The 13,839-nt window shown below is 34.8% G+C and overlaps 1 protein-coding gene across 2 annotated transcripts in view; it reads left to right on the top strand.

Moving 5' to 3' along the window:
- CDH9 (cadherin 9) overlaps window positions 1-13,839 on the top strand; it is a 117,413-nt gene that overhangs the window by 26,194 nt on the left and 77,380 nt on the right. The gene's annotated exons all lie outside the window — the stretch shown is intronic.

The following is a 13,839-nucleotide window of genomic DNA, read 5'->3' as shown; positions in this document are numbered from 1 at the left end:
TGCTACTGTGAGTGGTGCATAAATATCTACTAGAAGTGATATGCTATCTTAACAACAATAACAACAAAAACAGAAACCTGATAAAATTTATAGCATTGGGTTAAGGCCAGGCCATCCGCAGTGAAGAAAGCCTTATCAAAATCTCAAAAGATAGAAATGTCTTTTGTCTAGGGGTATCCCATTTGGTAAGACTATCGATTGTGTTAAAATAGAAGACAGATACCATGGGAAATGAACTTGTAGCCCCAGGGAATAATGTGGGAAAACAAAGTTTCTCTACAGGTGTATCATCAAAGCACTACAAGAAAAATACCGATTCAGAGAGCTACCACCAGTTTGCTGGAAGAAATGTAAAGAAATGGAGATGGCAGGAATGAGGGACTGGCAGATTGAAAGAGAGAGGCAACTTTTCATGCTCCTGATAAAAGAGAAATAATAGTTTTGTGTAAAAATGACTGATTGAAACTCTTGTAGCAAAACAAATCAAGAGAATGGCCATCACAGCTATTTTTATAACTTCAGAATGCATCATATCAGCAAGATCAAGTGCCCAGGAAAGAGGTTAAATCTCATCAAATCCTTTTACGTGGACAGAACTCCTCATGTTAAAGACACTAAAGCTGTGGTTTGTCCAGTAAAGTCCAATAAGATGAAGGAACCTATAATCAAGTAGGAATAGTGAGACGTATGGAATAGTGGTTAAAGAATAAGTAAATATAGAAAAATATAACAAGTATATTTACATAGAAAAAAATTCTATGGAATGTCTCTTGACACATGCCATTAAACGGAGTCAAATAGATAAAGAGTCATTTAGGTTTTGTTGTTGTTGTTGTTGTTTTGTTAGTTTTCATTTAGTTTTTAAGAGAGCTGTTCTGCCAAAGAATCATTAGCCCAGACATAAATTAACATGTTAAATAAATAAATAAATAAATAAATAAATAAATATCAGTCTGAGTCTCACTGAGGTCTAAAACAAGCCAGGCACGCTATTCCTGTAGAACCCTTGCTCTTGCTTTTACTCTAACTGAAAATACTTCCTCCGCATGTCTACTTGGATACCTCCCCTCTCTTCAAACACTTACTCAGATAACACTTTCGCAAGGGGTCAACCTGGAATTTCAATTCCCTTCCCTTCCCTATATTCAGATCCCAGTATATTACTTTAATTTTTTCAACAGCACCGAGTACCTTCTATCTACTATATGCTTTTCATATTTATTATGTTTATTGGAGAGTGCTTTTTTCTTCCTGCTTGAATGTAAGTAGCAAGAGTCTGTGTGTGTTTTTTGTTTATATCCCAAGCACCTCAAGTGTGCTATGTACCTGACAATAGTAGGTACCAGATAAATACTTGAAGAATAACTGGGCAGTTCACCTCTAATATAGTAGATGATCATTTGGATTATATATATGTATATGTATGTGGTTCCCTAGAATCAGCCTGAGACTTGGATTTGATTAAAAATATGCTTCTCAGGAGAATACTGTAAATGAAAGAATGAAGCAGAAGAGAGGAGAAAGACCATAATACCAGAATGGTCTCAGGTTGAGTCTAGTCATGGATGGCTGATCCACAGAGAGATTTCTGAGAATAAAATGGAATACACTTGACCCACCTTGAGGCAAGTGGTCTGGCTATTTGTATTCCAGTGTCATTGATGATGGTGGTAAGTGGAGTAACGTCCCTAGCTTGGTGGTTCTCATCAGTGTAGAAAAACTCCCAGAGGGAGAGGGTGGCAATAAACAGTGAGGAGCCAGACCTCATAGCAGCTGGCTGGTAAGCAGACTGGCTTGGTAAAGGGGACCAACATGTTTCACCATAGCATCTACTGCAGAATTCAGATTAACACAATAAACTACAAATGTGCTTATACCTTTAAAATGGTCAATGTAATAGTTTACAATTACCTTCTCAAATCTCATTTATAGTTTCCTAGGCAAATGCATACTTTTATTGCACCTTTATAGAGTATAATTATATAATGACTTAATCAATAGTTTCAATTTAAAGAAAAGGAAGACTATAGTTATATATTACAGATCTACTATATTTCAGGTTCTTTCTATACACATGAATTTGCTTAACCATTTTACTTCCTTATAAGGTAACATTATAATTCCCATTCTAGACATAATAAAAATAAAACCTAATAATAAACTCACCTAAGCTCATTAAGAAAGTGACAAACTTAGAATTTTAACCCATATCTCCTCCCTCCAGGTTTATTGTTCATTCTACTCTTCTGCCTATACTTATAATGTTTATGTAAAAATGATATATTTTTTAAAATGTAAGTCCTTTTTATTTTTAAAGTTAGTTTAAGAAATGTCAACATGAAGTCCATAAATTTAAACTGAAAGACATTACATAAACCTTTGTACTAAGCTCTCGTTGAAATTTAGCACGTACTTCAATTATGGTTATAGGTATCAAACCACAGAAGTATTCGAGTTATCTGTGACTTTATCATTAGTGGAAATTGAATATCATACTAAATACCTTGTCTATTCATTTTTTCTCTGAAATTATGGTACTGATCAGAAGTGATGCTACCTCTAGCTATTTATTGCATTAATTAAGGAGCACGTAGTATAATTACTTTACCACAACCAGTTTTTTTAAAAAATATTTTCATAGCTCTATTTTATTAAAAATGATTTACTTTTTAATATATCTTGAATCTTAATTCATACTTTAAAAATATTATTCTGTCACCAGACTGATAAAATGTTGTGATACAAAAAAAGTGACAAGTTCTGTTTAAAATCCATAACAGTTTCTTCAATATTTGACTAAAATATTACTTGTCATCTGTATCTCTACTGTGAAAATTGTTATAAATGCTGGTATATTTTTTGTTATATTTTTTCCTCCCATAACTATTTAATCTCACTTCCTCTCTTTAATACTCCTATGTACATCCTATCACTCACCCACTTATTCCCATTCGCCCTCATCTCACCCTGACATAACGGGGCCAACAGATTGGGCTGAACTACTGCTTTCTAGATCTACTTCACGGAAGAAGCTCTGTCAAATTGAGTGCAATTTTAAATATGGACAATTTTTAGTACTGTGTGCTCTTTCTTAAATGAGAGATATTTAGTGTAGGCTGATGGGTCTGAGACACTCATTAACTTGCATATGACAGACTCTGATATTCATTTTTGACACTAGAACTGACATGAAACCACAGGCAGAGAATTCACTTACACCTTTCTCCAGTGATTACAAAGTTGAAATATACATTTAAGTTTTTTCTTTTATTTTCCCAGTAGATTACATATTATTCAATAAGTGACTTCTAATGTCAGTAATCAATTCAGGGATGTTTCATAAATAAACTATATCTTGGTATATTTAAACTTCCTCTTTTTATATATGTATATTCCTAGAATGTAAACTACTCAAGAAGTCTATTGTTCTCTTCATCCTGAAAAGTGCCTAGAAAAAGAGTAGACACTTCATATATATTTAGTGAAAGAATTAATACTTTTTTTTTTCCTGACTTCATGAAAGAAAATGATATTCCATGTCAGTTGCATGATTATTTTACCCTTCCCCTACTCTTAGATATTTAGTTCATTTCCAACTTTTCCCAGTGGTACCGTCAGGATGTTTGCAGGAAAGTGATGACATACTCAATGATCAGGAAGGGCTGAATAGTAGGTTTTGACAGTGTTATAAGAACTAACCAGGGATGGTGCCACTGCAGGAATTCACAATAGCATGAACCTGTAACCACTTCTGAGCCTAAAGGAACAAGAGGCCAGAGCAGGTACCACTCCAGAGAGAGTGCTATTCTAACAGAGCTCCATCTATCTGAAAGGAGCTGTGGCTCATTGTAGAGAAAGCAGCCAATGCTTAGAGATGCTGCATGGAGGAAATTCAACCTCCTTGGCCTCCTACCAGTGATCTCCTGCCTGTGCCTCACACTGACTAATTCCAACCAAGGACCAGCGAGCCCTGTGATACAGTGCTTAGGAGTTTATCTACTGCCACACTGGGCTAAGTGGAGACCTGAGAGTGGATCTGAAAACGGAAACATAAAATGTCCAGAACAGCTAATAAGTAAATAATATTTTGACAAACATGCTCATAGCAAAACCTCTCTTTCAAATGCCTAATTTCTTAAGAAATGTTTCTAAAATTTGAATTACTTAGTCAAATACTGTAAACAACATTAAAACTTTGATGCTTATTGACAAATTACTTTGAACAAAATTTTACTCTCATCATTAACATTCAAATAATAATTCTGGCCTCCATTTTTGTATGAAGAACTATCCCCATTCTACTACTCCTTAACAGCACTGAATATTGTACTTGCTTTTTCAGAATTTTAGCTTTCATTGTCAACTATCAAGCCTTGCAACCGCAAACTTTGATTATAAAATTTGGATTTTCTTACTCTCCATTGAGACCAAAATTGTATTATTATTATTTTACTTCATGTGAAATTTTAACCATTTTCATATCTTTAACAATTACGGGGTATGATGGTGAAACTCAGTACTACAAATTTAGTCTTGACAGTTCCCTAAATTTCAGACTGGAATATCCAAATGCGTATAGGTTATCTCCACTTGGATGTTAAATGAGGCATATCAATCTTAACGTGTTCAAAATCAAAACCTTGATTTTCTACTCTCCCCATACACACTCTGAACTCCCCCAGTGCCTCTCTTCCATAAATGGCAGTTCTAATCTGTTGTTCAAACCAAAGCCTGGACTCAGTATTAATTCCTCCATTCTTTTATCAGGATTATTGCAATCACCTTCTCTGCATTTTCTCTGTCTCCTTTCTTGCCTTGTTAAGTCTTTTTCTCATATGCCAGAGAAAAGTACCCATTTAACATTATATTGTAATTATCTTCTGTGACAAACCCTCATGTGATTTCAGCATCATGAAGGTTAAAACTCCTTATCACAGCTTATAAGATTCTGGAAGCCTGCCACCTCTCTGATCTTGGAGTTTATAACTGTCCTCTTATTGACTCAACTGTAGGTACATTAGGTCCTTTCTGTGATGTAAAGGGTTCTAAAATGAACATGCTTTCTTCCCAAAATCCTCCTCACTGAGTATTTATATTTTGTTAGGTACTTTCCCTGAAACACCGTTCCCATTGAAATCCTCATAACTCACTCCCTAACTCTTTTCAACTTTCTGCTCAAATGTTGCCATAATTTAGAGGCCTTCTTTAACCATATTATTGAAAATAACAGTACCTCTCCCAACACACATAATTTATCCTCTATCTATTCAACTTACTTTATTTTTCTTAAAAAAATACTTCATTTTTTTAGACGTTTTAGATTTACAGAAAAGTTGAAAGGATAGTACAACATAATGCTCCAATATACCCTTCATCCAGTTTTATCTATTATTAGCATATTATACTATAGAGTAATTTTTTTTACTATTAATGAACCAATATTAATACATAGTAACTAACTAAAGCTCATAGTTTGTTCAGATTTATTTAGTTCATAACTAATATTTCTTTTCTGCTCCAGAATTATATCCAGGTTCCCACATTTCATTTAGTAAGTATGTCTCCTTATGCTTTCCTTGGCAAAGAATTTCTCAGACTTCTTTTGTTTTTGATGACTTTGACAGTTTTGGGGACTACTGGTCAGGTATTTTGTCAGATGCCCCTCTAATGGAATTTGTTTGATATTTTTATCAGATTGAATTGTACTTATGGTCTTGGGGAGGAGACCACAAAGGCATAAAATGACATTTCCATCATATCATATCGGGGTACTTACTATCACCTTGATTTAATAATGTCAATAATGAACTGGATTATCTGGCTGAGGTAGTGTTTGTCAGATTTCTCCACTAAAAATATCACTTGTTTTTCCCAAGTTCCATACTATACTCTTTGGAAGGAAATTACTGTGTGCATTTCATAAGAAGTTGAATTTTAGGTTTTTCCTCCTTGAGGGCAGAATAACTATATAGATTACTTGGAATTCACTTTTAAGGGAAATCTCTTTCTTTTCCCCCAATTGTTATTGGTTGAATCAGTTGTTTTGATCTGTATTAACTAATGGATATTTATTTCACCCATTGGGATATAATACAGTAGCTTAGTTTCTTGCTCAAATTATTCCAGTTTGAACCATTGAGAACTTTCTCATCCTGTGTCCCTTTGACATACCTCTGTCAACGTAATATTTTCGGTGTGTGTGTGTGTGTGTGTGTGTGTGTGTGTGTGTGTGTGAAGCACTGCCTTACCTTCTGGCACTACAAGATGCTCATGGCCATCTTGTACATTTCCTGCTGTATCCCTAGAATCAGCCATCTCTCCAAAGAGTCCTGGGTTCTTTATTTGGAAAATGGTATTAGAAACCAAGGTCTGGGTACTAAGTGAGTTCACAGATACAAGGTGGCATTGACAGTAGGACATCTCAGGGACAGAGCAAGGAATATATGTGTGTATATACTAAGTTGCGTATATGCACATACCTATATGTAGCCATCAATAACTGTATTCATTTACGTGAGTTTCCATCAACTTCTTCAACTCTAATCCATTACCACATGGACCATGCTGTCCTCTTCCCCTTGCTTATCTGTAAATTCCTGCAATAGTAATAAGACATGTATAGCAGCATGAGAATTCTTAACCTATACCCTCAGGAGAAGCACCTTGATTCACTAGAATGCAGTGCACCTGTGCAAATCCTTTCCATTTCGTCTTAGACTCCACTCATTTCGGAAGTTATTTACGTCTGCACTTTTCCTTCCACTGCCTTCACTGAGATCATTTCATAAATTTGTAATATTGTAAGTTAGGCTCTCTTGACATAGTTTGCTCTCCTTCTTGGAGCTCCACCCCGCCAGCACCCACAATCTAAATTATTTGTTTTCTTTTAATTCACTTACAAAAAAGTTCATTCTGTGTTGTAAAGTTGTATGGATTTTGACAAATGCATAATGTTATGTAGCCACCAATGCAATATCTACAAAACTCACTGCTCAAAATTTCCCCTTTGCTCACCTATTCATACCTACCACCCTCATCTCAAACCACTGACAACCACTGATGGTTGTACTGTCTCTAGAGTTTTGCCTATCCCAGTAGGTTATATAGTTTGAATCATTCAGCATATAGCTTTTTCAGACTGGATTCTCTCAGACAGCACTGTTCATTTAAGTCTCTTCTTGTTATTTGGAGACTTGATAGCTCATTTCTTTTTATCTCTGAATAATACTCTATTATATGGATACGCCACAATTTGTTTATCCATTCACTTATGTTTTGTGCTGGTTTCAGCATATCAGTAAACAATGTTGTGGCTGAACCAGCTATAACCAGAAAACATTGAAAAAAAAAGAAACTTTGTTTTGTTGTTATTGTTGTTGTTGTTGTTTAAGCACAACTAGGGGCAAGCAGCAAGGTTGGGTTTGGAAGGGAAAGAGAGAAAGAGAGTGAGTGAGCATGGGTCAGGGCCTGGTAGTCTGCTTTTATTGGGGTCAAGGTTTGGGGGGCCTAGAGTTTTGTATGCTCACCCTTCATTGGTGAATTAAAAACATCAGAATAGGATTTTAAAGTGTGGAAAAAGAAAAACAACAACAAAAAACAAGCATCCCAGATGGCCAGTTATCTCGCTCAGCCAGGATCTCTAAAACAAAGGAGGCTTATGGTGGGCAAGGAGGCATCTTGCTCTGTTCTAGTCCTGTGGCTTACAGTGTGTTCCAGGCAGCCACCATTGAAGTTGATGCCTCTTTGAAGCGGATGCCAATCTAAACTCAATTGCATGCCGCATATTCAGTCATTTTGCCACACCAACTTGTAAATCTTTTTGTCCAGTTTCTAGTGTTTAAGTGCACATTGACTAAAAATGTTACCATCTGTTTCTGATAATATAAAATTTTACTTCCCCCACACCAATCATATCTTGTTAGCCAACATTCTTAAATAAGTCATGAACATCAACAGCTTTCTTCTAATGGTTAGTGCTTACATCTCTGACAGATAAAATGATTTACTTATAAGGCATATTTCCAATTAAAATATTTCTAAAACAATACCTCCTAAATTGCCTTATTTTTTAGGTAATATCTGCAGTAACTGAAAAACTCACTACTCAAAATTTCCCCTTTGCTCACCTATTCATACCTACCACCCTCGTCTCAAACCACTGACAACTACTGATCGTTTTACTGTCTCTAGAGTTTTGCCTATCCTTGTCCTGTTGTATTCTGGGGGGTGGTGTGTGCATTAATTAAATAGATATACTATCTTGGCCACCTCCGAAATGGTCACCTTTGTTATAGAGGTTCATATTTAAGCTTTGATCTCCTTGATCCCCATTTGGGGGACCAATATTGGTAAAAAACTTGCTTGCCTAGCTCCTTTTAATTCAAAGCCCATCTGTTTTTTATATATCACAGGGAGTTATCAACTGTTATTTATTTTCTTAATCTAGTTCCACTGTCCTTGTAGACAATAATTATTTTTCTCAGGTTATTTTTGGCAACGGCTTGCTTAACTGTCTTTATATTCTATACATTCTATATATGTCTTTATATTCTGTTATACACAATGTTATTATAATTAGTTTGATAGGATATTGGCAAAATCTAATTTAAGAGCTTTTCTCTGATAACAGTTTATGTTGCCAGGTTTTTAGGGAAAACCTAATGCTGAATTTTTAAGCTGAGAGTTTAGTTGTGTTAACAATTAAGGATTGCTTATACAAAGCTGGCAGATCTTATTTCTTCCATCGATTCCTGTTTGTCTTAAAATTTATTTTCTAATGTTTATTTAGGTAAGTGTAGAATCCTAAATTATAATGTGACAATAATTGGGAATGTATTCTTGAAAAAAATCAATAAATTATTTAGAGATCTTAAATGCATATATCAAATAAATATAACAAACTAATGATTATATATTATATAATAAATATAAGAATTATCAATTACTATGAAAAATAGATATGTTAAAACTTAATCCTTAAATAGTTCTTTGATTATGTAAGTAAGACTCATAATTTTGGTGACTATTCATAGAATTTGATCTTTACATAGTGTCATTTACCTAACTGAGCTGTCATACTTGTCTTTTTAACTGATTTAAAAACACAGTAGTGTTTTGGAAAGATCACTGGCCAAGGAGTCAAACAACACACAAATGACATTTGCCAAAAACCACAAAATAACTGAATAATTAGAAATGGTTTTCTTCATCTCTCCAAACCTGATATATCTCATCTGGAAATGGATTTAAATTATATGAACATATCTCACAGTTATTGTTTAGAAGATAAGTATGTTAATGTATGTGGAAGTCCTTGATTTACAAATTGTATAAGAAGGTACGATATTAATTACATACACTTGTCCTATATATGCATTTCATCTGAGAAACTTTACCTGAAGACAAGATTAGAATTACTAAAATATTTTATCTGTGTTTAAGCTATAGGAATAAGAAATAATACTATAATTTAATTTTGGATTTGGATTTTTATATACCGATATCCTATCTAATTACAATAATGCACATTTTTTCTTGATTAATAAATAGCCAGCAGCTATTTTTCTCAAGTGCAATTGAAATACAATTAAGGGAACAAGGAAATAATACTATAACAATTTTTTTGTTTTTAAAGTTAACACAGTTCAAGTGAATTCCCTGATTACAAAATCAAAGTTAAGCCAAATATAAAATGCTGTACTTTATAATTCATCTGATGGTATTTATCAACAACAACAAAAATGTGGTTAAAACACAGAGCATTTAAGGGTGATAGAGATAATTAAGCACAGAAAATGTAGTAATCAGCTTGTTGCTATTGAATGAATAAAGGATACAATTATTTTTTAATAAATCCCATGGGAGAAGAGGTTTTCCTAACTTCAAAACCAAATGAAACAAAAAACCTTTTAGAATGTGCACTTTTGTGTAAGAGAGGAATGTATAGGTGTTACATTGGCCACAGAAGGCATGCAATAGTGTTTCCTCAATGTGAAGAATTATGCCAGGAATTATGAGGAAAAAAAGAAGATATTTAGAAATAGGGCTTCAACATTTCAACAAACATTCTGTAATTTACCAGGTTCCACTGGGAAGTTTATCCTTAATCCCATGTTATGAAAATTTTTATGAATATTACTCTTACTTCACTGCAGATTGTATTCCATTTGTTAGAAAAATAAAACACCCAGAATTCTTTCAAAAGGTACATTTCCTCCCAGGTCAACTCTCCATATACCTATTAATATGTTTATGCAATGGAATATTAAAACAATCTCATATGTGATCCCAGGCTCAAAAATTGGGATTTTGCATTTTATGCATGAGTCATTTAACCAATTATTCTTACAAATATTTATTAAGTACCAACTGCATATACGTAACCGTTTTATGCAGGAAATAGTGATTTACAAAATATCTCACCACCATACAAGTTGCATTACAAGAGGAAAGAGTCAATAAACATATAATACACTAAATAAAAGGGATAATCAAAATTGTGATAAATAATGTAAAGACAATCAATGTATGGTATGGAAGAAATCAAGAGAGACAAATGTGGGGTAAGCTATTTTTGGAAAAGTTGTTATAGAGCTTTTTGAAGAAAGCAGACATTGTATAGAAACTGAGAATAATGAGGAAGAGATGGCTATGGATGAGCTAGGTCAGATTGTTCCGGGTAAGAATATGAGTCACAGCAAAGATTCTCAACGGAGAAAGCGCTTAATTAAAGCACATGCAGCAGGCCTCTATGTGGGTGCATATGGGGTAATATTTCTCAATGGCAATATGGTTGCTGTCACGTGCATTGTCATCGTCAGACAGTTCAAATCCTAAATACCTGCCACCTTCCCACAGGTGCCTACCACTCGGGAATATTAGGAAGGTACTTGCATGAGCAAAGATTCAGTTTACCCCTCCATCTAATATGGTCATACTTTCTTTGTAATATTGCTGCGATGAGAGTTAAAGAAACGGTGCTTGAAAAATAACTCAGCAAAGTGCCTAGACTGTAGACAGCAAGTTAGAATAAGTGATGGTGATCAGCATCATAGATGTTAGTAGGATATTTCTGGAGCAGTAGAGCCCAAGTACAATGGAGTGCCTAGATTCCATTCATGCTCAATTTTTCTGTCTCTATTTATATAAACTTGGGCAGTCATTAAACGTCTCTGGGCCTCAGTTACCTCATAATATTATGAAAAATTATAGAAGACTCTATTTTAAAGGGCTGCCAGAAATATATTAATTAAATGATATAAAATCAGTATGACAGTAAATCATTTTGCTTCCTATTACTATTTATACTAAAATGTTATTAGTAGCACCAATTTTAAAATGCCGTCCTTATTTTCACCAAAATAATACAAATTTTGATTATTTTTTTAGATCTTCTTTTCCCCTGATATCAATAATACTCAATAAATGGCTTAATTATCCACCCAGTTCACAAACTAATAATCTTAGAATTGTATTTTACTTCTCATTTTTTTCACCCTCCATCACCAATACATGGGAAAGTAACATTTACTCTTCTGAATATGTAAATATATGGATATTACCTATGTCTTAGGTCTGATTGCACAGAAGTGGACACTGAGGTGAGGGTTTGTGTGCAACTGACTGGTTAACAAATGGCTTCCAGGTCCAAAAGTGAGGGAGAATGTAGTAAACATGACAGGAAAAAGAGTCTAAACAAGGGTGTGATGTCAATCAAATTCCAGCCCCAGTACAGTTCCTCTGGGGATGTAAATGACATGTAGGTTTTCATTGCATGCACCTATTAGACCATGGCTCAGAGGTTTTCGTGGGAGGTGACTGTAAAGTGGCAGGCAGTTTAGGCTCCCTGTGCACGTAGGTAAAGTAGCTCCAATAGCCAAGGGGAGTCCCCCAAAGAGAGCTGCAGACACCGGGCATTGGAGGAAGCAAAAGCATGTAGAAATGATAGCATGTAGTGTATGTGTGTGGGTGTCCTCATGAGAAAATCAAAGGGCATTTGAGCAGAGTACCACTGTCCACTTCAAACCACTTCTCTAAATGCCATTGTCTTCTCCTTCTAGACTAGATAGACTCTAACTAATCTCCCCCTTAACCAAATCCTTTCCTACCCTCTAACCTATTATCAGTTCTGTAGTCGAAATGATCTTTAATAAATACACCACGTTAAAATCTTCCAACTGCTTTCTGTTGGCCTGGAAACAAATGGAAATCTTTACTCTAGCTTTGAGGCCTGTGGGATCCTAGTCCCTGCCTAAGCCACTGGCTGCATCTTCTAGAATTGTACTTTTCTGCTTCAAGGCTTATATTCTACCCAAAGTTGGCATCACGGTTAGAACAAACCTCAGGAAATGAAGGATGTGCTCCAATTTCTCTGGCAAGAGTGATCAGCCAAGGATGACGGCCAAAAGAAATCTCCCAGTGAGAAGAAATCAGGGTAATTAGTGTGGTCAACTAAGGATTTGTTGTCTTTTATCAAAGTGAGAAATCAGCTGTCCTTGAGATTCTTTGGCTGCTCATTTTCTACTGCACTATCACTGATCAACAAAATGTAGGGCATGTTCTGAGCTAGCAGCCACGAGATGGTACTTTTCCATTTCGCTAGTTCTCAGCACTCTTTGACATTCTTGTTTTCTGATATTTATGTCAGAGTTTGAAATTGCTTGGTAAAATTTACCAATTTCCCAGAATTTTCAAGATTCTGAATAGTCATATAAAGTCCTGATAAAGGAGAATTACAATCACCTGAGATGTCAGAGTCAAGAAGCAATGTGACCAATTTCTCTCATATTGAAGTGTGTGGATTTGTGGCCATATGTGTATATTTTGTTAAGTTCGAGCATTTTTAAAATAATAGGTATGGAAATCAGGGCACCTATGTGTTACAGAGCCAATAACTCTGGACCATAGGAAGCAGCCATACTATGATTTGCCAATCACCATTCTCTGCTTCATGTTGGAGACACATACATATATACTGCTACAGTGGGAGCAACCATGCTTGATGATAATGATGATGATGATATTGATAATCAAAACATTAACAACTTGAGAATTTGTGTTGTAGCACTGTGTTAACTTCTTTACATATATTATCTAAAAAAATACTGTTTAAGGCTGTTGGTCTAAAACTAGTTCCGACACTCACTAGCTGTAAGATCTTTATCAAATTACTTTAATTCTTCAAGCCTCAGCATTTTCACAGGTATATGCTGTTGTAAAAATAAAGTAAGTCCTTGTACAACAAATGATAATTACAGTGTATCGATAAAAGTTCAAAATAAAATTAGCAATACCTTGTGAGTCAGGTAATAATTATTGTCCTTTGATAGAAAGAGTAGTTGAGACCTATGTTATGTGTCTAAATACCCCAAATTCTCACAAATAATAAGGGATAGAGCCAAGCTAGAGACTTGTATTTGACCTCTATGCCTTGATAACTGCAATTGAGCTTATATATGTATGGTCCAGTGTTGGGCATCTAGACTAAGCCAGGTAAATCAGAATTCATTACCAGAATTTTTCAAACTCAAATCAGAAAAGACTATCAGTTGCTCTCTGGATTGGAACATGTTAAATCTGAACTCTACCTTCCGTCAGACTGAGGAGGCATAGTTCCAAGCAACAGAGATTAGAGAGACAGAGACAGAGAATAGTACTCAAGACCCTAATTCTAGTCAGCTGTTGACTTCCTATTTAGTTTACGTGTGCTATCTCTGTCTTCCTTCTTATCTCTATGATGCATGAGTTTTTAATGATAGTTCACTGACATACACGGAAAAATTACGTATATATATATTATATATAAAATTTAAGTGACATTTACAAAAGTTTTATAGTTTA

Source organism: Rhinolophus sinicus, chromosome 3 (assembly GCF_057876585.1).
Source record: "Rhinolophus sinicus isolate RSI-liver-muscle chromosome 3, RSI-T2T, whole genome shotgun sequence".
Classification (NCBI taxonomy): domain Eukaryota; kingdom Metazoa; phylum Chordata; class Mammalia; order Chiroptera; family Rhinolophidae; genus Rhinolophus; species Rhinolophus sinicus.
Note: the sequence above shows the minus strand (reverse complement) of the source record. Positions and strands in the feature narration are given on the sequence as shown.